The sequence below is a fragment of the Piliocolobus tephrosceles genome, chromosome 20, assembly GCF_002776525.5.
Source record: "Piliocolobus tephrosceles isolate RC106 chromosome 20, ASM277652v3, whole genome shotgun sequence".
Taxonomy (NCBI): Eukaryota; Metazoa; Chordata; class Mammalia; order Primates; family Cercopithecidae; genus Piliocolobus; species Piliocolobus tephrosceles.
This window is the reverse complement of record NC_045453.1, coordinates 7,583,851-7,609,199: the sequence shown is the minus strand read 5'-3', so window position 1 is coordinate 7,609,199 and position 25,349 is coordinate 7,583,851. Positions and strand designations below refer to the sequence as shown.

The following is a 25,349-nucleotide window of genomic DNA, read 5'->3' as shown; positions in this document are numbered from 1 at the left end:
TTGTCCATGATAGGACAGGATTTAAATTGTGAATATTCATTCAAATTGTGGTCAGTAATAGCCCTCAGGTGCTTTTCTTTATTTGTGCCTAGGCATTCTTCCTGATTTTATATTTGCATTGTTTATACTTCCTCTAATAGCATGTGTCCCCATGAAATTTTTAAAATTACGTTTAAGGCTGTGCACTGTGGCTCACACCTATAATCCCAGCACTTTGCAAGGCTAAGACGGGTGGATCACCTAAGGTCAGGAGTTCATGACCAGCCTGACCAACATGGTGAAACCCCATCTCCCCTAAAAATACAAAAATTAGCCTGGTGTGGTGGCACACGCCTGTAATCCCAGCTACTTGGAAGGCTCAGGCAGGAAAATTGCTTGAACCTGGGAGGCAGAGGTTGCGGTGAGCCAAGATCATGCCATAGCACTCCAGCCTGGGTGACGAGAGCAAGACTCCGTCTCAAAAAAACAAAACAAAAAATTATGTTTAAATACTGCAAATACGTAACTTCTGAGTCATTTTCATGTTCATACAGTCTTTACTAGTTTAATTCATATAAAGGTTTTTTTAGTCTTTCATTTGGCAATATATTGACGTACTTTTCCACACGTCTTTATATTTATCATTTTTAATGGATATATAACAACTAAAGTTTAAAATACTCTGGTTATTTGGCATTAGGGTGATTTTCAGTTCATTTTTATTCCTATTTTACAATTCTTTTTTTTTTTTTTCCCCACGTGAGATGGAGTCTTACTCTGTCAACCAGGCTGGAGTGTAGTAGCGTGGTCTTAGCTCACTGCAACCCCCGCCTCCCGGGTTCAAGCAATTCTCCTACCTCAGCCTCCTGAGTAGCTAGGATTATAGGCATGCGCCACCATGCCTGGCTAATTTTTGTATTTTCAGTAGAGACGGGGTTTCACCATGTTGGCCAGGCTGGTCTCAAACTCCTGACCTCGTGATCTGCCCACCTCGGCCTTCCAAAGTGCTGGGATTATAGGAGTGAACCACCACACCCAGCCCTATTTTACAATTCTAAATTGTAGTGCTGTAACATCTTTTTAGAGATCTTTTTCTTCCAGTTTTTTCTTAGAATATATTCCCTAAAATGATTTGATTAGGTCTGAGGCTATCACTTTTTAGCCACATTGTCAGATTATTCTTTAGAACAACTACCAGTTTATAGTGCCACTAGCTACTAGTTCAGATTGAATTTCATAAATTTTTTCTTCTAGTGTAATAGCAGGTCTTCAGTTTTGTGGGCTTTTTTGATGTTTTAAATGTTTTATTAAAACTTTGAGGCCGGGCGTGGTGGCTCACACCTGTAATCCCAGCACTTTGGGAGGCCGAGGCGGGCGGATCATGAGGTCAGGAGATCGAGACCATCCTGGCTAACACGGTGAAACCCCATCTCTACTTAAAATACAAAAAAATAATTAGCCGGGCGTGTAGTGGGCGCCTGTAATCCCAGCTGCTCGGGAGGCTGAGGCAGGAGAATGGCGTGAACCCAGGAGGCCAAGCTTGCAGTGAGCTGAGATCGCGCCACTGCACTCCAGCCTGGGCGATAGAGCGAGACTCCGTCTCAAAAAAAAAAAAAAAAAACTTTCAAACATACAAAAAGCCCCAGAAATAACAGTAGAGTGAACCACCCTTATACCTACCATCTGTGTTCAACATGTTGTCATATGCTTAATAACGTTTATTATGTTAAACCTTTTAAAAATGAAGATATCATGATACTATCCCTTTAATATTTTAGCACGTCATCTCCTTACAAGTAAGGATATTCTTCTACATAAACACAATACCATTATTAACAACTAATAAAACAGTAATTTCTTAATATTATCCAACATTAAATCTTTCTCCAGTTATCTCCAAAATGAGCCTTTTTTTTGTTTTGTTTGTTTGTTTTTTAAGGCAGAGTCTCGCTGTGTTGCCCAGGCTGGAGTGCAGTGGTACAATCTCAGCTTACCACAACCTCTGCCCCGTGGATTCAAGCGTTTCTCCTGCCTCAGCCTCCCGAGTAACTGGGATTACAGGTGCCCACCACCATGCCTGGCTAATTTTTATATTTTTAGTAGAGACAGGGTTTCACCATGTTGGCCAAGTGGTCTGGAACTCCCGACCTAAAGCAATGCACCCTCCTCGGCCTCCCAACGTGTTGGGATGAGCCACCGCGCCCAGCTTGTTTTTTTTTTTTTCTGAGATGGTGTTTCACTCTTGTCTCCCAGGCTGGAGTGTAATGGTGCGATCTCGTCTCACTGTAGCCTCCTCCTCCTGAGTTCAAGCAGTTCTCCTGCTTCAGCCTCCCTAGTAGCTGGGATTGTAGGGTTGTGCCACCAAGCCTGGCTAATTTTATATTTTTAATAGAGACCAGGGTTTCACCACGTTGGCCAGTCTGGCCTCCAACTCCTGACCTCAGGTGATCTACCCACCTTGGCCTCCCAGTGTGCTGGGATTATAGGCATGAGTCACTGTGACTGGCCATAATTAAAAATTTTTTTTTGTAGAAGTGAGGTCTCTCTGTGTTGCCCAGGCTGATCTCAAACTTGTAGCCTCAAGCAGTCTTCCTGCCTTGGCCTTCCAAAGTGCTGGGATTACAGGCGTGAGCTACCATGCATGGCCTCTTCTATATTTTATTTCTGTTTTTGTATTATTCATTTATAATATTATTTTCTCTGTTTTAAATTGGGTAGAGATTTATTTCTTTGTTTTTTAGCATAAATGAACCAGTTTATCCTGCCATTAAATTTCTTCTTCTGATAAAAAAATTATATTTTCTTTATTGTTTATGGGTAAGCACAATATTCAATTTTTTTTTTTTTTTTTTTTTTTTTTTTTTTTTTGAGATGGAGTCTCACTCTGTCACCCAGGCTGGAGTGCAGTGACGCAATCTTGGCTCACTGCAAGCTCCCACCTCCCAGGTTCACACCATTCTCCTGCCTCAGCCTCCCAAGTAGCTGGGACTACAGGTGCTTGCCACCACACCGGCTAATTTTTTGTATTTTTAATAGGGAACAGGGTTTCACCGTGTTAGCCAGGATGGTCTTGATCCCCTGACCTCGTGATCCGCCCGCCTTGGCCTCCCAAAGTGCTGGGATTACAGGTGTGAGCCACCATGCCTGGCCCAATTTTTTAGTTTTTAAATGATCTCTTTTGAACTTCAAAAAAATGCTATTCTGGCCGGGCACGGTGGCTCACACCTGTAAACCCAGCACTTTGGGAGGCTGAGGCAGGCAGATCATGAGGTCAGGAGATCGAGACCATCCTGGCTAATATGGTGAAACCCCATCTCTATTAAAAATACAAAAAAATTAGCCAGGTGTGGTGGTGGGAGCCTATAGTCCCAGCTACTTGGGAGGCTGAGACAGGAGAATGGCATGAACCTGGGAGTCGGAGCTTGCGGTGAGCTGAGATGACACCACTGCACTCGAGCCTGGCAACGGAGCAACACTCCGTCTCAAAAAAAGAAAAGAAAAAATGCTATCCTAATTGCACCAAGTCATTTGAATGCTCTCTATTTGAAAATACTGGTACATCCACGTAATACTGTTCCATCTGGAGGTTTGCTAAGCACAGTCAGTGTATTCATCTGGGTTATGAATAATGATGAAATGGTAGCTGCAAGACCTGAAAGCTGGTCTTAGGGCTTCAGTATTTGATTTAAAAGGTGACAGTTGGCCAGTCGCAGTGGCTCACGGCTATAATCGCAGCACTTTGGGAGGCTGAGGCGGGCAGGTTGCCTGAGGTCGGGAGTTCAAGACCAGCCTGGCCAAATGGTGAAACCCTGACTCTACTAAAAATACAAAATTAGTTGGGTGCAGTGGCATGTGCCTGTAATCCCAGCTACTCAGGAGGCTGAGGCAGGATAATCGTTTGAACCTAGGAGGTGGAGGTTGCAGTGAGCTGAGATTGCGCCACTGCACTCTAGCCTAGGTGACAGAGCAAGACTCCGTCTCAAAAAAAAAAAAAAAAAAAGCGACAATTACAAGAGCATAAAGCAAAGCAAAACAAAAATCCTGACAGCATTGTCTTTATGAACATATTAAGATAAGGGAGAAGAAACACTGGCTAATTCTGAGAATGATGGCCTAAGGACCTCCCTGACTAGAACCTAGATGGCATGATTTGATTCTTGTCATAGAGAAAGCTAACAGAAGCAGAAAGACTTCTTTAAGTTGTCTTTCATCAGTGTCTCATGGCAAGACAACATTCATTATATAACATATGAAATGACTTTCCTACTTCTAAGAGACTTTGGACAAATTGTTCACTTGAGCCTTGATTTTTCTGTTTGTTCCTTGAAGATATTGGACCAGATTATTGCTAAGCTCTGGTTCTTACTCTGCTCAGGTTCTCCAGTTATTTTTAGGGAATATTAAAACTTGTTTTGTGAATGTTGTAGAATTTGGTCAGTTTCTCACTGTCATTTGTATATTTAGATCATGGATTAGAAGATTGATGCTCCTAACCTGTGTTGTTTTTTGACCGTAGCTTTATTATGATTGAGAGTGTGGTGGTGTTCATAATTAGAACATGATGTATAAAGTAGTTTTCTCTGTATTTTATTTTATGTGCCTACTGTGGTATGTAACAAGATGGGAAAAATCTCATTGAGCCTCTGACTTACAGTTTATAATATGTTTATTATATGTGTTGGAATGAGTGGTTTTGGAAATCTCAAGTTTCATGTTTTACTAATTTATCTTTTGTTTCTTGTACTAAGAAGTTAGGACTGAAGTTTAAAAATTAATGTTAATATTCCCTAATCCCTTAAATAGTCTATTATCCCTACCAAGAAGAGCAAACCAGGGTTGTTGTATTGAAATGCCAGTTGCCGGGCCGGGCGCGGTGGCTCAAGCCTGTAATCCCAGCACTTTGGGAGGCCGAGACGGGCGGATCATGAGGTCAGGAGATCGAGACCATCCTGGCTAACACGGTGAAACCCCGTCTCTACTAAAAATACAAAAAACTAGCCGGGCGAGGTGGCGGGCGCCTGTAGTCCCAGCTACTCCGGAGGCTGAGGCAGGAGAATGGCGTAAAACCCGGGAGGCGGAGCTTGCAGTGAGCTGAGATCCGGCCACTGCACTCCAGCCCAGGAGACACAGCAAGACTCCGTCTCAAAAAAAAAAAAAAAAAAGAAATGCCAGTTGCCTTGACAGGCATTTTGTTGATCCCTTCAGAGCACTCAGTTTCTCTGATATGGCTGGAGGGCTGTACAGATTTTCCCTTGGGAGCCCCAGATCTGAGAATAGGAAGCTAGGAAGCATGAAATAGTTGTGTTTTTTTTTGTTTTGTTTTGTTTTGTTTTGGTTTTTTTGTTTTGTTTTTTAAGATGGAGTCTCCCTCTGTTGCCATGCTGGAGTGCAGTGGCGCGATCTCCGCTTACTGTAACCTCTGCCTCCTGGGTTCAAGAGATTCTTCTGTCTCAGCCTCCCAAGTAGCTGGGACTACAGGCACATGCCACCATGCCCAGCTAATTTTTTGTGTGTGTTTTTAGTAGAGACGGGGTTTCACCATGTTGGCCAGGCTGGTCTCGATCTCTTGACCTTGTGATCCTCCTGCCTCAGCCTCCCAAAGTGCTGGGATTACAGGTGTGAGCCACCATGCCCAGCCAGCATGAAATAATTTTGTAAGTATCTCATGAAAGGGTATAGGAAGGATGAAATTGGATCTTAATAGTTATGCCTAGGCAAATCGTCTTTAACAGTGGGCATTTAACTGTTTGTTTAGACACTTTAACAATGTCTTATAAGTTATCCTGAAACATTTAAGATTATGTGGTTACAAGGCCAACCTAATTTTTTAAGTACTATAAATGTAATATTCAGATTGAGGCATTCATGAAATAATGTTGTTTCAATTAACTTCAGGAATAGCAAAGTGCCTAGCAGAGTGCTAGTAGGTAGTTGGTAAAGGGTAGTTAGATAAATGCATCCATCAAAAGTTTTCAAATTACAGTAGATTAGAAATTAAGAGAGACAGCCAGGCGCGGTGGCTCAAGCCTGTAATCCCAGCACTTTGGGAGGCCGAGACGGGCGGATCACGAGGTCAGGAGATCGAGACCATCCTGGCTAACCCGGTGAAACCCCGTCTGTATTAAAAAATACGAAAAACTAGCCGGGTGAGGTGGCGGGCGCCTGTAGTCCCAGCTACTCGGGAGACTGAGGCAGGAGAATGGTGTAAATCCGGGAGGCGGAGCTTGCAGTGAGCTGAGATCTGGCCACTGCACTCCAGCCTGGGCGACAGAGCGAGACTCCGTCTCAAAAAAAAAAAAAAAAAAAGAAATTAAGAGAGACTTCTGTTACATATTGAGAGATACATATTTCCCATAAAAATAACTCATGTCTGTAAATCTGAATTGTTTCATAATATGAAGTTTTTAAAATGCATGCAGGAGTCTCATGATGATAAAGAATCAACAATGTTATTATTAGCCAACTGAGAGGGAGAGGTTGTTGCACCTAGACAACAAATCAGAGGTTTGCATTTGATACAAGCTGAAGAATATGTTTGTATTTATGAAGCAGGTGCCAGAGGAATTCTAGTATTTTTATTTGACAAAGCTACTTTAAACATATTTGAATAGAGATAATCATTTGTAAAATGCATTTTAAAAGTGTATATATATGTTGTTGTTGTTGTTGTTTTTAAATAGTCCTTGAGTTTTCTTAAATCTGGAAGAAACCTGAGATTCTTTTTAGTCCTGGCTCTGGTGTTCCATCCTCTCTTTTTTTTTTTTTTTTTGAGACAGAGTCTCGCTCTGTTACCCAGGCTGGAGTGCAGTGGTGCGATCTCTGCTCACTGCAAGCTCTGCCTCCCGGGTTCACGCCATTCTCCTGCCTCAGCCTCCTGAGTAGCTGGGACTACAGGCGCCCATCACCAAGCCCGGCTAATTTTTTTTTGTTTTTTTTTTTTTTAGTAGAGACGAGGTTTCACTGTGTTAGCCAGGATGGTCTCGATCTCCTGACCTTGTGATCCGCCCGCCTCGGCCTTCCAAAGTGCTGGGATTACAGGCGTGAGCCACTGCGCCTGACCCCATCCTCTCATTTTAACACTCTTAGACTCAGAGAGATTATGTCCTGCCCTAAATCATAAAACAACTTCATGGGACAGCCATGACTAAAACCCACTCTGCCATGCTCAACCTAGCCTTCTTTCGATTCTATCACCCTATATTTTCATATCAAAAATAATGCTAGTCTATCTGAATAGGTACACAGTTGATTTTACTAACAGTTTGTACTAGTAGTTTGACATATGTCTACATTGAAAGCATTTAAAAAAGGATATCGAGGTTAAGAAATGGTTGCATGGGTGTTAGGCTTTATTTAATTTCCTCATATGGATGGTACAACAGCTTCAATAGTGCACAGTTATGAAACCAGGACATGTGTTTTCTGTTTACTTTTTTGCAGTTCTCACTTGTAATACTTATTTTTTTTCAGAGTCTAAGTAGGAAAGTAAATGTTAAATTAAAAAGTATAATAATATCAACATATTTACAATTTATAACAGAAAGAGTAGGAAAGTGATATGAAGGACTTCATTTGTAGCTAACTGCATCTGTGACCTAGGGCAAGTCATGTAACCTTGACTATTTCTGATACCTGCTTACTTAGAATCTTTCAGAGATTCTGCCCAGGACAAATGTATCTATTGTAAAAATGTGTTAATTGATGTGTAACATACAAAGAAAAGCACACAAATTATAAAGTTAATGAATTATAAAATTAACACACCTGTGTAACCAGTACTGTGGTATTTCAAAAGTATATTGAGCCTCTTTGATGATTATAAGCTTTCCTTAATAGAAGCCACTGGACTAGAGATTGTAGATAAGTCATCTGTCTTTTACAACTCCTTTTTTTTTTTTTTTTTTTTTTTTGAGACAGTCTCGCTGTGTCACCCAGGCTGGAGTGCAGTGGTGCAATCTCAGCTCACTGCAACCTCTGCCTCCCAGGTTCAAGCGATTCTTCTGCCTCAGCCTCCGGAGTAGCTGTGACTACAGGTGTGCACCACCATGCCTGGCTAATTTTTTTTATTTTTAGTAGAGATGGGGGGGTTTCACTATGTTGGTCAGGCTGGTCTCGAACTCCTTACCTCCTTACCAGGTGATCCACCCACCTTGGCTTCCCATAGTGCTGGGATTACAGGTATGACCCATAGCACCTGGCCTTTTACAACTCTTTCTAGAGTAAAATTAGCAGAAACAGTGGTAGAGGGAAGGAATTTGGTCAATCACAAAAATTTATTTTGAATAGGTTTGTTGGATTTATATTTAGTCTTTTCTTCTGATGTTTCTCTTCTTCCTCTTGCCCTTTTTCTTTTTTGTCTAGGTCCTGGGAGGAATGGAAAGGGGTCCTACTGACTAACATTTCTGAGAGTGGTCAGAGAGTTCTTAAGCAGGTCTGTTGATTCTGTAGAATACGTGAAATTCAATTTTAAAAGGCCTAATTTCAACTTAAAGGATTGGATTACAAATAGACTTTACTTTTTAAAACGGAGGCATTTTGATCCTAATGTCCATAGGGTATTTTACTTTGGCAAGCTGCATTTGGCGTGTGGGTTGGATCAAAACTGACTAAATTACATAAGATCTGCTTAATAAAAAAACATTCGAGTCAGTCTTATTAGTTATGTTGAATACATGTAATATGGCAGAATTCTTTATTGGTTCCATGAAAAGTACCAAGAAAAGATGAAAAGGTGAATTTCTCAGTTGTCGATAATTCTGGAGGCGAATGGAGGCATGGATAAATCCAGAAAGGAAAATAAGCATTTATTTGGCCTTCTCGCTGATGTTTTCAGAATTCATAACATTGCAGGGGGGAAATCAAGGCTACCTTACAATCTCAGAGAAGGGCAGGTGTATATAGTTGTTCTCATTCAGCTGCCTCTCTCTCTGTCATCTTAAATTAACTTTTTCTTGATCACACAGATAAAACTCTAGCTCAGTAATTTCCCAAACCTAGCTTCACATTGAAATCACCTGTGGAGCTTGGAAAACTGATGCCTTTGTCTCTTTCCCTTCCCCAGCAGATTGTGATTTAATTGCCCTGAGAGTATGGCCTGGATCTTGGAATTTTTAAAAGATCCCAAGATGATCTAAAGTGCAGACAAGGCTGGGCGCCATGGCTCACGCCTGTAATCTCAGCACTTTGGGAGACCGAGGCAGGCCTGAGGTCAGGAGTTCAAGACCAGCCTGACCAACATGGAGAAACCGTGTCTCTACTAAAAATACAAAATTAGCCAGGCGTGGTGGTACATGCCTTTACTCCCAGCTACTCGGGAGGCTGAGGCAAGAGAATCACTTGAACCCAGGAGGCAGAGGTAGCAGTGAGCCAAGATTGTACCATTGCACTCGTGCCTGAGCAACAAGAGTGAAACTCTGACTCAAAAAAAAAAAAAAAAAAGGGCAGACAAGTTTGGGAACCACTGCTAGCTAAAGCAGAACTGGCCGCCATGTGATCTGTGACTTTTTCCCCCCATAAATATTTGGATAAATATTTATAAATAAAGGGAAAAATATTTTGATTTAAGAATCCTGGCTGGGCACAGTTCCAGCACTGTGATTTGATTTAAGAATCCTTAAATCCTTAAATTTGATTTAAGAATCCTGGCTGGGCAGAGTTCCAGGGAAGGTAGGGCAGGAGGATCGTTTGAGGCCAGGAGTCAGAGACCAGCCTGGGCAACATAGCAAGCATAGCATGACATTGTTTCTTTTTTTTTTTTTCTCAACACAGAGTCTGGCACTGTTGCCAGGCTGGAGTGCAGTGGTGCCATCTTGGCTCACTACAACCTCCGTCTCCCGGGTTCAAGCGATTCTCATGCCTCAGCCTCCAGAGTAGCTGGAACTGCAGGCACCTGACACCACACCCGGCTAATTTTTGTATTTTTAGTGGAGACAGAGTTTCACCATGTTGGGCAAGATGATCTCGAACTCCCGACTTCATGTGCTCCACCCTCCTTGGCCTCCCAAAGTGCTGGGATTACAGACGTGAGCCACCAGGCCCCGCCAGCAAGACACTGTTTCTACAAAAAAACAAAAACTAAAAAAAAAGGCTGGGCATGGTGGCTCACGCCTGTAATCCTAGCACTTTGGGAGGCCAAGGAGGGAGGATCATGAGGTCAGGAGATCGAGATCATCCTGGGTAACATGGTGAAACCCTGTCTCTATTAAAGATACAAAAAATTAGCCAGGCGTGGTGGCAGACATCTGTAGTCCCAGCTACTAGGGGCTCGGCGGGGGGCGGTGCTGAGGCAGGAGAATGGTATGAACCAGGAGGCGGAGCTTGCCGTGAGCTGAGATCGCACCACTGCACTCCAACCCGGGCGACAGAGCGAGACTCCGTCTCAAAAAATAAAATAAAATAAAAAAAGGAAATTGCCAGGCAGTTTATTCAGCAGGATTTCCATGTAGGGTACATTAGTTATTTATTGTTGCGTAACAGATTACCACAAATTTAGCAGTTTAAAACAACATATATTTTTATTATGGCATGAGTATCCATGGGTCAGGAATCGGCGTAGCTTAGATGGGTCTTCTGTTTCAGGGTGTCTCACAGGAGGTAGTCAGGGTGTCAGCCAGGGCTGGTGTCTCATCTTAGCGCTTGGCTGAGGAAGAATCTGTTTCCAAACTAACTTGGTTGGTGACAGAATTCTCTTCCTGAAGGGATGTTGAATTGAGGGGCTTGGTTTCTCACTGGCTGATGGCTGAAGGCTGCTCTGAATTCCTTTCCATGTAGCTTCTTCAACATCACAGAGCTGAGAAGGGAATAGCAGCAAGTCTCCTAGGAAGATGGAAGTCACAATTTTTTTATAATCATGGAGTGGCATCTATCACATTTGCCATAGTCTGTTAGTTAGAAGCAAATCACTAGGCCAGTCCATAGTCAGACTGAAGAGATGATACAAAAGCATGAACACCAGGAGGCTGGAGTAATTGGTGGCCATTTTACGAGTTTGTCTACCACAGACTTCTTTAGAAAAAACAATCCTATAATTTGTATGGCAGGCACCGCAAAAGACCTTGAGTAGTCAAAGCAATCGTGAGCAAAAAGAGCAAAGCTGGAGGCAGTACACTTCTTGACTTGAAAGTATACAAAACTGTTGTAACCAAAACACCATGGCACTGGCATAAAAACAGACACATAGACCAATGAAACACCATAGAGAACCCAGAAATAAATCCACACATTTACAGCCAACTGATTTTCAACGGAGACACCCAAAACATACATTGATAAAAAGACAGTCTCTTCAATGAATGTGCGGAGAAAACTGGATAGCCACATGGAGAAGAATGAAACTAGACCCCTCTCTCTCACCATATACAAAAATCAACTCAAAATGAGCTAAAGACTTAAATGTAAGACCTGAAACTATGAAACCACTAAAAGAAAACATGGAGGAAACACTTCAGGACATTGGTCTGCGCAAAGATTTTATAGATAAGACCTTAAAAGCACAGGCAACAAAACAAAAGTTGACAAATAGGATTATATCCAGTTAAGAAAGCTTCTGCACAGCAAAGGAAACAGTGAAGAGATAACCTGCAGAATGGAAGAAAATATTTGCAGACTATTCATTTGACAAGGGATTAATATCTGGAATAAACAAGGACCTGAAATATTTCAACAGCATAAAAACAGTCTGATTTTAAAATTGGGTACTTGATCTGAATAGACATTTCTCCAAAGAAAATGTAAAATTGCCAACCAGTATATGAAAATCTGCTTAACGTCACTAATCATCTAGAAATGTAAATCAAAACCATAATGAGATACTATTTCACCCCAGTTAAAATAGTGGCTATTACCAAAAAGATGGAGAAAAGGGAACTACTATATACTGTTGATGGGAATGTAAATTAGTACAGCCATTATGGAAAATAGTTATGGCAGTTCCTCAAAAAGCCACTGGACCGGGCACAGTGGCTCACACCTATAATCCCAGCACTTTGGGAGGCCGAGGCAGGTGGATCACAAGGTCAGGAGTTTGAGACTAGCCTGGCCAAGATGATGAAACCCCATCTCTACTAAAAATACAGAATTTTGCTGGGCACAGTGACGGGCGCCTGTAATCCCAGCTACTCGGGAGGCTGAGGCAGGAGATTCTCTTGAACCTGGGAGGGGGAGGTTGCAGTGAGCCGAGATCACGCCACAATGCTCTATATGATCCAGCAATCCTGCTAATATTATATATTCAAAGGAAAGGAAATCAGTGTGTCGAAGAGATATCTGCATTCTCATGTTTATTGCAGCAGTATTCACAATAGCCAACATAGAGAATCAACCTGTGTCCATCAGTACATGGCTAGATAAAGAAAATGTAGTATATATACACAGTGGAATACTATTCAGCCATAAAAGAATGAAATCTTGTCATTTGTAGCAACAAGCATCAGCCTGGAGGACATTATGTTAAGTGAAATAAGCCAGGCACAGAAAGGTAAATATGTTCTTATATGTGGAAGCTAAAACAGTTGATCACAATAGAAGTAGAGAGTAGAATAGGCCAGGTGTGGTGGCTCACGCCTGTAATCCTAGCACTTTGAGAGGCCAAGGTGGGTGGATTGCTTGAGCCCAGGAGTTTGAGGTCAGCCTGGGCAACATGGCAAAACCCCATCTCTACTAAAAATACGCAAGAAAATTAGCTGGGCATGGTAGTGCGTGCCTGAAAATCCAGCTACTAGGGAGACTGAAGCACAAGAATTCGCTTGAAACCAGGAGGCGGAGGTTGCAGTAAACTGAGATTGCACCACTGCGCTCTAGCCTGGGTGACGGAATGAGACTGTCTCAAAAAAAAAAAAAAGTTACAAGAAGTAGAGAGTATAACAGTGGTTACTAGAGTCTGGGAAGAGTGCAGGAAGGGTAAAAAGGTGAGACTGGTTAATGGATACAAAATTATAGCTGGATAGGACTAATAAGTTCTAGTGTTCTCTAGCACTGTAGGATGACTATAAATAAAAATAATTTATTGTATATTTTCTAATAGCTGGAAGAGAGGATGTTGAATGTTCCAACACAAATAATAAATGAGGTGATGGATGTGCTAATTACTCTGATTTGATTATTACACATTGTATACATGTATCAAAATATTATACTGTACCCCATATGTATGTACAATTATGTGTGATTAAAATAATTTTTTTGAAAAAGCTGAAATAACATGTTTCATATATTTTATATTTAAAATGTAAATATTTCTCATGATGTTAAGTATTCTCAAAAACATTAGTCTCAATGGGAAGCAATATTTGAGTATATTTAAATTGTTTAACCACTTCTGTTGTTGAACCATCAACAGAATATTTTGATGAACTTTTTTTTTTTTTTTTTTGAGACAGCATCTCACTCTGTTATCCACACTGGAGTACAGTGGTGCAGTCGTGGCTCACTGCAGCCTCAACCTCTCCCAGGTCCAAGCGATCCTCCCACCTCAGCCTGTTGAGTAGCTGAGACCACAGGTGTGCCACCACACCCATCTTGCTTGCTTATTTATGTATTTATTACAGGGTCTCCCTCTGTCGCCCAGGCTGGAGTGTAGTGGCACGATCTTGGCTCACTGCAACCTCCACCTCTCGGGTTCAAATGGTTCTTCTGCCTTAGCCTCCTGAATAGCTGGGACTACAGGGGCCTGCCACCACGCCCGGCTAATTTTTGTATTTTTAGTAGTGATGGGGTTTCACCATATTGGTCAGGCTGGTCTCCAAGTCCCAACCTCAGGTGATCTGCTTGCCTCAGCCTCCCAAAGTGCTGGAATTATAGGCGTGAGCAACCACATTCAGCCTAAATTTTACTTTTGTAAAGATGGAATCTCACTGTGTTGTCCAAGCTGCGATGAACTTCCTCAGGTTTTTTTTTTTTTTTTTTAAACCGAGTTTCTCTCTGTCACCCAGGCTGGAGTGCAGTGGCACCATCTCGGTTCATTGCAGCTTCCGCCTCCCGGGTTCAGGCAGTTCTCCTGCCTCAGCCTCCTAGTAGCTGGGATTACAGGTGTGCACCACCACACCCAGCTAATTTTTGGTATTTTTGGTAGAGACGGGGTTTCACGATGTTGGCCAGGCTGGTCTCTCGAACTTCTGACCTCAAGTGATCCTCCCGCCTCAGCCTTCTAAAGTGCTGGGATTACGAGTGTGAGCCACTGCCCCCCGTCAGTGATGAACTTCTTTGAATATAAATCTTTGACCACATTTTCAGTTATTTCATTGGATTAAATTCCTAGATTGTTAAGCTTATGGTTAAGATGTTAAGGGTGATTCTGTTTGCTTATATTTAAGCAAAATGTAAATGTTAATCTATTTCATTGTACCATTGCCACAATTATTTTATTTTTAAATCTTCCAATTTGATGACAAAAGACACATTTCACTTTCTCTTTTTTTCTGTTTTTTTTTTTTTTTTTTTTTAAGACCAAGTCTTGCTCTGTCACTCAGGCTGGAGTACAGTGTCACCGTACTGGCTCACTGCAACCTCTGCCTCTGGATTCATGTGATTCTCCTGCCTCAGTCTCCCAAACAGCTGGGATTATGGGTGCGGGCCACCACACCCCGTTGATTTTTGTATTTTTAGTAGAGATGAGGTTTCACCATATTACCCAGGCTAGTCTTGGACTCCTGACCTCAAGTGATGCACTTGCCTCGGCCTTCTAAAGTGCTGGGATTACAGGTGTGAGCCATCATGCCTGGCCTGTTTTTCTTTGATTACTTATGAAGTGTAGCAAGCTTTTTTATCATTGATTATGTTTATTTCTGATTTTATAAATCGCTGGGCATGGTGGCTCACGCTTATAATCCCAGCACTTTTGGAGGCTGAGGTGGGTGGATCACTTGAGCCCAGGAGTTGGAAACCAGTCTGGGCAACATGATAAAACCCCGTCTCTACAAAAAATACGAAAATTAGCCAGGCATGGTGGTGTGTGCCTGTAGGCCCAGCTACTTGGGAGGCTGAGGTGGGAGGATCACTTGGGCCCAGCTACTCAGGAGGCTGAAGTGGGAGGATCATTTGGGCCTGGTGGATCAAGGCTGCATTGAGCTGGAAATTGTGCCACTGTCCTTTAGCCTGGGCAGCAGGGTGAGACCCTGACTCAACAAACTGAAACAAACAAAAATATATAATTCTCAACTTGCATTTTGCCTTTCAATTCATGTGCATTTCCACCTGCAAAAATTTTAAAATAATGTAATTATATAATTAAACCTATATTTTGCTTAGTTCTTTCACAGTTCATGAACTGACATATTTTAATATGTAAACAATATATGATCATAGTATTACTTCATTTTTATATTTTCACCAATTTTTTTTGGGGGGGGGGGGGACGGAGTCTTGCTGTGTTGCCAGGCTGGAGTACAGTGGTACGATCTCGGCTCACTGCAACCTCTAACTCCCTGGTTCAAGCGATTCTTCTGCCTTAGCCTGCCAAGTAGCTGGGATTACAGGCATACACCACTACGCCCAGCTAATTTTTGTATTTTTAGTAGAGGCAGACCTTCACCATGTTGGCCAGGATGGTCTCGATCTCCTGACCTCATGATCCGCCCGCCTCGGCCTCCCAAAGTGCTGGGATTACAAGCGTGAGCTACTGTGCCCAGGCTAATTTTGTATTTTTAGTAGAGATGAGGTTTCTCCATGTTAGCCAGGCTGGTCTTGAACTCCTGAACTCAGGTGATCTGCCTGCCTCGGCCTCCCAAAGTGCTGGGATTATAGGCGTGAGCCACCGCACCCGGCCTATGAATGATTTGTTAATGTGTTGTTGAATTTGATTTGCAGGATTTTGTTGAGTATTTTTGCATCGATGTTTATCATCTTTTTTTGATGTTTCTTTTTGGTATCAGGGTAATATTGGCCTTGTAGAATGAGTTTGGAACTATTCTCTTCACTATTTTTTGGAATAGGTTGAGTAGGATTGGTATTAGTTCTTCCTTAAATGTTTGGTAGAATTCAGCAGTGAAGCCATTGGATCCCAGGCTTCTTTTTTATTATGGCTTTTCCTTATAGTTTTGATCTTGTTTTTTGTTTTGTTTTGTTTTTGAGATGGAGTCTCACTCTGTCGCCGAGGCTGGAGTGCATCCGTGTAATACCGGCTCACTGCAATCTCCGCCTCCTGGGTTCAAGTGATTCTCCTGCCTCAGCCTCCCGAGTAGATGGGACTGCAGGCATGTGCCACAATGCCTGGCTAACTTTTGTATTTTTAGTAGAGACAGTGTTTCACCTGATCTTGTTACTTGTTACTGGTCTGTTCAGGTTTTGGATTTTTTCATGGTTAATGTTGGTAGGTTGTATGTGTCTAAGAATTCATTTTTTCTAGGTTTTCCCATTTATTGGCATATAGTTGCTTATAGTAGCCTGTAACGATCCTTTGAATTTCTGAAGTATCAGTTGTAATGTCTCCTTTTTCATCTCTGATTTTATTTATTTGGGTCTTCTCTTTTTGTTAGTTTGGTTAAAGGTTGTCAATTTTGTTTATCTTTTCATATCTTGAGATATGAGTAGTAATATTACGGTGTTATAATATTCTGTTTCTCTGGGTACTTACTATTACCAGTGAGTTTTGTACCTTCGGATGATTCTTATTACTCATTAATATCTTTTGCTTTCAGATTGAAGAATTCCCTTTAGCATTTCTTGTAGGACAGGTCTGATGTTGATGAAATCCCTCAGCTTTTGTTTGGGAAAGTCTTTATTTCTCCTTCATGTTTGTAGGATATTTTCACTGGATATACTATTCTAGAGTAAATGTTTTTTTCCTTTTGCCCTTGGAATATGTCATACCACTCTATCCTGGCCTATAGGGTTTCCACTAAAAAGTCTGCTGCCAGATGTATTGGAGCTCCATTGTATTTTTTAAAATTGTTACTTGTTTCTATTGTCTTGCTGCTTTTAGGATCCTTTCTTTATCATTGACCTTTGGGAGTTTGGTTATTAAATGTCTTGAAGTAGTACTCTTTGGGTTAAACTGGCTTGCATTCTATAACTTCCTTGTACTTGAATATTGATATCTTTCTCTAGATTTGGGAAATTCTCTGTTGTTACTCATTTGAATAAACTTTCTGTCCCCCTACCCCCACCCCACCTCATCTTTAAGGCCAATAACTCTTAGATTTGCCCTTTTGAGGTTATTTTGTATTAATAGGTCTTGTAGATGTGCTTCATTCTTTTGTCTCCTCTGACTTTGTATTTTCAAAGAGGCTGTCTTCAAGCTCACCATTTTTTTCTTCTTCTTGATCAATTCTGCTGGTAAGAGACTGATACATTCTTTAGTATGTCAGTTGCATTTTCAACTTCAGAATTTCTGCTTGGTTATTTTTAATTATTTCAGTCCCTTTGTTAAATTTATCTGACAGGATTCTGAATTCCTTCTGTGTGCTCTCTTGAATTTCATTGAGTTTCCTCTAAACAGCTATTTTGAATTATCTGTCTGAAAGGTCACATATCTCTGTCTCTCTGGAATTAGTCTCTGGTACCATATTTAGTTCATTTGGTGAGGTCATGTTTTCTTGGATTACCTTGATGTTTGTGGATGCTTGTTGGTGTCTAGGCATTGGAGAGTTAGGTATTTATTATAGTCTTTACAGTCTGGGCTTGTTTTTACCCATCTTTCTTGCGAAGGCTTCCCAAGTATCTGAAGGGACTTGAGTGTTGTGATCTAAGTCTCTTGTCACTGCATTTGTATGTACATTAGATGGCACCCCAAGTGTGGTAAAACTGTAGCTCTTGCAGACTCATAGAGGTACCACCTCGGTGGTCTTAGGTAAAATCCAGAATAATTCTCTAGATTACCAGGCAGAGACTCTTGTTCTCTTCTCTTACTCTCTCCTGAACAATTGGAATTTGTCTCTCTCTGCTGAGCTACCTGGAGCTAGGGGAGAGGTTACACAAGCACCCCTGTGGCCACCCCACCACTGGGACTACACTGGGTCAGACCTAAAATCAGCACAGCACTGGGTCTCTCGCCCAAGGCCTGCAGTAACCACCACCTGTGTTATTCACTCAAGGCCCTAGGGCTTTACAGTCATCAAGTGGCAAAGCCAGCTATGCTGTATCCTTCCCTTTAGGGTGGCAAGTTCTCTCCATCCCTGGGTGGGTCCAGAGATGTTTGGAAGCCAGGGCCTGGAGTCAGAAACCTTAGGAATCTATCTAGTGCTTTGTTCTGCTACAGCTGAGCTAGCACCCAAGTAACAAGACAAAGTCCTTCCCATTTTTTTGTCCTCTTTCTGCAAACAGAGGCATCTCTCCAAACAGAGGCATCTCTCCCTGCGGCCACCACCACCCCAGACCTGCAGCAGGTACCACCTGGCTACTGCCAGTGTTCACTCAAGGCCCGAGGGCTCTTGAGTTAGATTGCGATGAATGCTGCCAGGCCTAGGACTCTCCCTTCAGGACAATGCGCTTTTGTCTGGCCCAGGGCAGGCCCAGAGCGTCTTTGAAAATACAGTCAGAGGGGACAAAAGAAAAAAGAATAAAAAAGAATGAAAATGCCATCCAAGAACCAAGTCCTGGAGTTGGGGACCCCAAGAACCTGCTTAGTGCTCTACATAGCCCAAATAGTAAAGGGAACTTTGTCTTGTAGCTTAGTGTCTCCGGTACCTAAGCTGGAAGCTCTGTTTCCCAGGCCAGGCTGGAGTACAATGGTGTGATCTTGGCTCACTGCAGCTGCCGCCTCCCAGGTTCAGGTTCAAGCAATTCTTCTGTCTCAGCCTCCTGAGTAGCTGGGACTACAGGCATACACCACCACGTCCAGCTAATTTTTGCATTTTTAGTAGAGACGGGGTTTCACCATGTTGGCCAGGCTGGTCTCGAACTCCTGACCTCAGGTTATCCACCCACCTCGGCCTCCCAGAGTGCTGGGATTATAGGCGTTAGCCACCATACCTGGCCCCTTTACTCTGCTTTCTTTTCTCAAGCAGAAGGAGTCTCTCCCTGTAGCCACCACAGCTGGGAATGTGCTGGGTCATGCCTGCAGACAGCATGTCTCAGTCTCATCCACGGCCCCACGGCAAATACCACCTGGCTACCAGTGCTGATTATTTGGGGCCTCATGGATCTTTAGTCAGCGGGTGATGAGTGCTGCCAGGGCTGAGTCCTTCCTTTCAAGGCAGTGAGTTCCTTTCTGGCCCAGAGTATGTCTAGAAATGTCATCCAGGAGCTAGGGTCTAGAGTGGGGACTTCAGGACGCTTCCCTCTCCTACTGTGGCTGAGCTGGTATCCAAGTTGCAAGACAAAGTCCTCTTTACTCTTCCCTGTCCTCTCCACTCTTCCCTGTCCTCTCCTCAAGCAGAGAGAAGGGGTCTTTCCCAGAGCTGTGAGCTGTGCTGCCTGGGTTTTGGGAAGGGGTAGTACAAGCTCTCCCTTGGCCATCCTGGCGGATGTCTCACTAGATTATGTGTCCCCAAAATCTACTGGCTCTGAGCCCAGCACAGCATCAGGACTTGCCCAGGATTTGCAGTCCTTGTGACTGAGACTACCTTTCAAGTTTATTTAGCACCCTAGAGCACTTTAGCCCACGGCAGCAAGGGTTGCTGGAACTCAGGTTCTAGCCACTGAAATGAATGATTCCCCTCTGGCTAGGTCCGATCTAAAATGCTCCCTCCGTGGGTATGTGGGTAGCGGCTGAGTTTTGCCCAGGGTTACTTTCTGCTGTGACAGAGTAGCACTGAGTTCCAATGCAAAATTCCACAGTAACTGTGCTATCCCTGCTTCAAGTGCACAAATTCTCTCTCCATGGCACACAGCCACTGCCGGGGGATAGGGGAAGGGTAGTATTGGCAGTTCAAGTTTTTCCTACCCTCTGCAATGCCTCTTTCAGTGACAGGGAGTTAAAACCAGGTTCTGGGATTGCTTATCTGACTTTTGGTTGTTTTCAAGGTGCGTTTTGTGTGGATAGTTGGTCAATTTGTTGTTCCTGTGGGAAGGATGATCAGTAGATGCTTCTATTTGGCCATCTTGCTCCTCCTCCTGCTTCCTTGGGGCAAATTGTTTAGCTACATTGCCCACCTACTCAGTTACCTCATTTAAAGGAAAAATAAATAATGTTGGAAGTGTAGTTCTAAACTTTGGCTGTACTATTCACAATAGCAAAGATGTGGAATTAACCTCCGTGCCCATCGGTGGGCTGGATAAAGAAAATGTGGTACATATACACCATGGATTACCATGCAGCCGTAAAAAAAGAATGAAATCATACCTTTTGCAGCAATAGGGATGCAGCTAGAGGCCATCATCCTAAGCAAGTTAATTCAGGAACAGAAAACCAAATACTGCATTTTCTCAGTTATAAGTAGGAGCTAAACATTGAGTACACAAGGACGTAAAGATGAGAACAATAGACACTGGGGACTATTAGGGAGAGGGAGGGAGAGAGGTAAGGATTGAAAAACTGTTGGGTACCTGGGTGATAGGATCATTCATACACCAAACCCCAGTGATACTCAATTTACCAGTTGAACAAACCTGCACATGTATCCCCTGAACCTAAAGTAAAAGTTGAAAAAATAATAATAAAATAAACTTAGGTTGCATATTATAATTGCCTGTTTAAATACCCAAAGCTCAGGCTATAGTGCAGACGTGGTTGGATCCTGGCATTGTTATTTTTCTTAAGTTTCCCAAATGATTACAATGTAGAGCCAAGGTTGAGAGCCAGTGAAGTTCTTTCAAAGCACATACCCATTTGATCTTGGGTATTCTGACTTTAGTCATTTCAGAGTAGCTGGGGTAGTTCTAATTAGGGGGTATTGGCTTGATAGACCGAATCTCCTTCATTCTCATATTTCTACTAATAGTGTGCTGTGTATATACAGTGGGGTAAAATCACCCTGGTGAGAAGCAAGTTTGGTATATGGTGCAAGAAGCACTGAACTTGAGGTTAGAAGATCAGTCCTGATCCTGCTACAATCTTTGTAACTTTAGTCAAGTTACAAAACCACTCACTTTATTTCAGGCTGGGTGCTGCTGCTCATGCCTGTAATCCCAGCACTTTGGGAGGTGGGGTGGGCAGATAACTTGAGGTCAGGAGTCCAAGACCAGCCTGGCCAACATGGCAAAACCCTGTCTCTATGAAAAAGAGATAAATAAATAAAAAGACACAATCTGTGTTTCCATTTTCCTCCTCTGAAAGAGTGGGGAAAATAAGACTAATATTCTGTAAATTCAACTTTCTAGCTCTAAAACTTCAAGTTTGTGAGCCAGTGGGAATGGGGGAGAGGCAGGTGGACTTCGTGTGCCTGAAGAATAGGTGAGCAAGAGGAGCCACAACACTGACATGATAGGACATTGTTGAAGGAGCCAACAGTGGGATAAGAGGAAAGAAACTGTGTGAATAAGGAGGTTTATTACCTGGAGGTAAGGGGGTGGGATGGGATTAGATAGGGATAAATAGGAGAGACTGGCCTAAGGGAATACAGAGTTGGAGATGGTGGCAGTGGCTTGGCACCTGGTAATGATGTGGTTCAGGTTCTTATCATGAGTCAAATGGCTCATGGGGAAATGTGGCCAGAGGAGCCCCCTTCAAAAAAGGAGATTAAAAGCAGGAGATATTTTTGTTGTTGCATACCTGAGATGAGGTAAGAGCAGAAATATTGATACTAAGGGTTTAAGAGGTTTTATTGATAGCTAACTTTTGTTTTCAATAGGTAATATAGTCACATGATTCAAAAAGAAAAACATTATTTGAAAAGATACACAGTCAAAAGTCTTGATCTCACCCTCAGCTCCCTGGACCCTATGCTCTTTTGCTTCCAACTTTTTTTTTTTTTTTTTTTTTTTTGAGACAGGAGTCTCACTCTGTTGCCCAGGCTGGAAAGCAGTGGAATTCCAGCTAGCTGGAATGCTGATGATGGCACACTGCAACCTCAGTCTCCTCAGCTCAAGTGATCCTCCCAATTCAGTCTCCTGAGTAGCTGGGACTACAAAATCCAGTTGATTGTTTATTCTTATTATTATTTTTTTTTAGTTGAAACAATATCTCACTATGTTTCCTGGGCTGGTCTCGAACTTATAGGCTCAGGCTGGAGTGCAGTGGCACAGTCACGACTCGCTGTAACCTCTGCCTCCCGGCCTCAAGTGATTCTCCCACCTCAGCCTTCTGAGTAGCTGGGACTACAGGCACATGGTACTACACCTAGCTAATTTTTTGTATTTTTTTGTAGAGGGAGGATTTCACCATGTTGCCCAGGCTGATCTCGAATTCTTGAGCTCAAGCAGTCTGCCCTCAGCACCGCCAAAGTGATGGGATTACAAGCATGAGCTGCTATACCTGGTTCCAGCTTTTTTAATATGAAAAATTTCAGGTTGGATGCGGTGGCTCACACCTATAATCCCAGCACTTTAGGAGGCCGAGGCAGGAGGATTGCTTGAGCCTAAGAGTTTGAGATAAGCCTGGGCGACATAGGAAGACCCTGTCTCTACAAATAATCAACAAATTAGCTGGGCATGATGGTGTGCACCTGTAGTCCCAGCTACTCTGGGGCTGAGGTGGGAGGTTACTTGAGCCCAGGAGTTTGAAGCTGCAGTGAGCTGTGATCATACCACAGCACTCTAGCCTAGGTGACGGAGCAAGACTCTGTCTCAAAAAAAAAAAAAAAGAAAAAAAATTCAGACATATACAAAAGTTGAAACAATAATACAGTGTACACCATGTAGTTTAAACAAGTGTTAACATTTTGCCATATTTGTAATATCTACCTTTGTTGAATAATTTGAAAACAAGCTGCAGACATGACACTTTATCCCTGTGCTTTAGCATGCATCTTCTAATAATAAAGAACATTCTCTACCTAATTACAGATAACATTACCACACCCAGAAAATTAAAAATAATGCCCTAATATCTTCTACTCAGTTCACATTCAGTTTCCCCCAGCTGCCTAAAAAATTATTTTATGACTGTTTTCTTCAAACCAGATGTGAGTAACATTTCTGCATTGCATTTGGTTGTTATGACTCTCAGTCTCTTTTAATCTATAACTCTATCTTTCCCCTATTTTTTCCCCCCAAGGTTTTGGCTTTTTGAAGAGACCAGACCAGTTTTATTGTAGCAAGTTCCATATTCTAGTTCTGTCAGATTATGTTTTCTTCTGATTTTTCTTGTTGCTCTATCTGTTGAATTTCCTATGAAGGAGAAATTACATTTGAAGACTTGTTTAGACCCAGGTTAGGCACTTTTGGTAATAATACATCATAACTTAGGCTGTGTACTTAAAGTTACATCACATCAGGAGGCATAAATGAAGAGTCTCATTCTGATTGTTGCTGAGTTTGATCACTAGATTAAGCTGGCGACTGTCACATCTTCCCATTATAATGGTACTCAGTTTTTCCCCTTTGCAATTAGGAAGTAATCTCTGGAATGATCCTTTGGCACTGTGGTAACCTTCTGTTTTCCAGCAATTTTCGATTATGCAAAAATGATTTTTTGCAACCTATGATCATCCTTGCCTGAATCATTTATTTCATTTGGGGTTGCACAATGGTGATTTTGAAATTCTTTCTTTCCTTCTACATTTATTGACTGGTAGTCTTCTGTAAAAGAGAGCTTTGCTGCTCTACTGAGGATGAACCCTTCTAAAAAGGCTGTAAATTGCTTAATTCTTTCTCTTTGCCAGTCTTCAGAATAAGTCATTAATGTCATAGGTACCTCCAAAGATGGGAAGAGGTGTTTTTTGTTTGTTTGTTTGTTTTTCTGAGACGGAGTCTCACTCTGTCGCCCAGGCTGAAGTGCAATGGCATGATCTCGGCTCACTGCAAGCTCTCCCTCCCGGGTTCACGCCATTCTCCTGTCTCAGCCTCCCGAGTAGCTGGGACTACAGGCGCCCGCCACCACACCCAGCTAATTTTTTGTATTTTTAGTAGAGATGGGGTTTCACCGTGGTCTCAATCTCCTGACCTTGTGATCCTCCCGCCTTGGCCTCCCAAAGTGCTGGGATTACAGGCGTTTGCCGCTGCTCCCGGCCAAAGAGGTGTTTTTTTGTTTTTTCTCTCTCTGAGTTATTGCTGGGGATTCATGGATTCTTACTTATTCATGATATAATCAATTTTAGTAATTTCCCATTCTCTTTTAATACTCAAATGGACTCAAATTTGCCCAGTGGAAAACCCTTAAAACTGGCTCCTGTGTTCTTGTAACACACTCCTCATTAGTATGAGTGCTTCCTTCCCTCCAGTGTAACATCGTTTTTTAAATTCACCTTGTAAGATAACCATTTTTATTGGTCTCATATTTCTTTCTAGGGTATTTTAACACTAGCATATGTAAAATATTTTTCCTCCCCTTTCCCCCAAAAAAGTAGCGCAATGTACTCAATAGTTTACTCTGTTTTTTTCTTTCAAAAATATACCTTGGAAATCTTTTTGTGTCAGTACACAGACAGCATTCTCCTTCTTGCTGTGTGTTTTTTTGTTTTTCGGGTTTTTTTTTTTTTGCATTTCATTTGTATGGATGTTCTGTAATTTAAATCAGTCCCTATTGATGGACATCTGGGTAATTTCCTAACTTTTGCTATTACAAGCAATGCTGTAGTGAATAACACTATGCATATGTCATCTTGTATGGTGATAAGTGTATCTGTAGGATTGCTATCCAGAAGTGGAATTGCTAGGTTAATGGTTTATGTAATAGTAATTTTTTTTTAAGAGATGAAGTTTCGGCCGGGCGCAGTGGCTCAAGCCTGTAATCCCAGCACTTTGGGAGGCCGAGACGGGCAGATCACGAGGTCAGGAGATCGAGACCATCCTGGCTAACACGGTGAAACCCCGTCTCTACTAAAAAGATACAAAAAACTAGCCGGGCGAGGTGGCGGGCGCCTGTAGTCCCAGTTACTCGGGAGGCTGAGGCAGAAGAATGGCGTGAACCCGGGAGGTGGAGCGTGCAGTGAGCTGAGATCCGGCCACTGCACTCCAGTTCGGGCGACAGAGCAAGACTCCGTCTCAAAAAAAAAGATGAAGTTTCACTGTGTTGCCCAGACTGGAGTGCAGTGGCTATTTACAGATGCTGTTATAGCTCACCACAGCCTTAAACTCCTGGCCTCAGGCAGTTCTCCTGTCTTAGCCCCTCAAGTACCCAGGATTACAGGTGTGTGCCAGCACACCCAGCTTGTAATTGTGATTTTGAAAGACATTACCTAATTGCTGGTGTTGTACCACTTTGCACTAATACCAGCAAAGAATAAGAGTGCCTGTTTCACCATAACCTTGCCGGAACAGTGCATTATCAAATTTTTGGAATTTAGCTAATCTGATGAGTGAAAAATTGTTTTTTGCTGCTTTTGTGTGAGGGTAAACATCTTGTCATGTTTGAATGTTCATTTGTATTTATTTTTCTGTGAATTTTCTGATCATATTCT

At 42.4% G+C, this 25,349-nt stretch overlaps 1 protein-coding gene across 8 annotated transcripts in view; it reads left to right on the top strand.

Moving 5' to 3' along the window:
• NCOA6 (nuclear receptor coactivator 6) overlaps positions 1-25,349 on the top strand; it is a 119,208-nt gene that overhangs the window by 10,889 nt on the left and 82,970 nt on the right. Inside the window, exon 2 of one of the 8 annotated variants that reach the window (XM_023220483.2) lies at positions 8,341-8,410. The exons of the other annotated variants lie outside the window; for them this stretch is intronic. The gene's annotated coding sequence lies outside the window, so the exon portion shown is untranslated. The remainder of the gene's footprint in view (positions 1-8,340; positions 8,411-25,349) is intronic. 8 annotated transcript variants of the gene reach the window in all.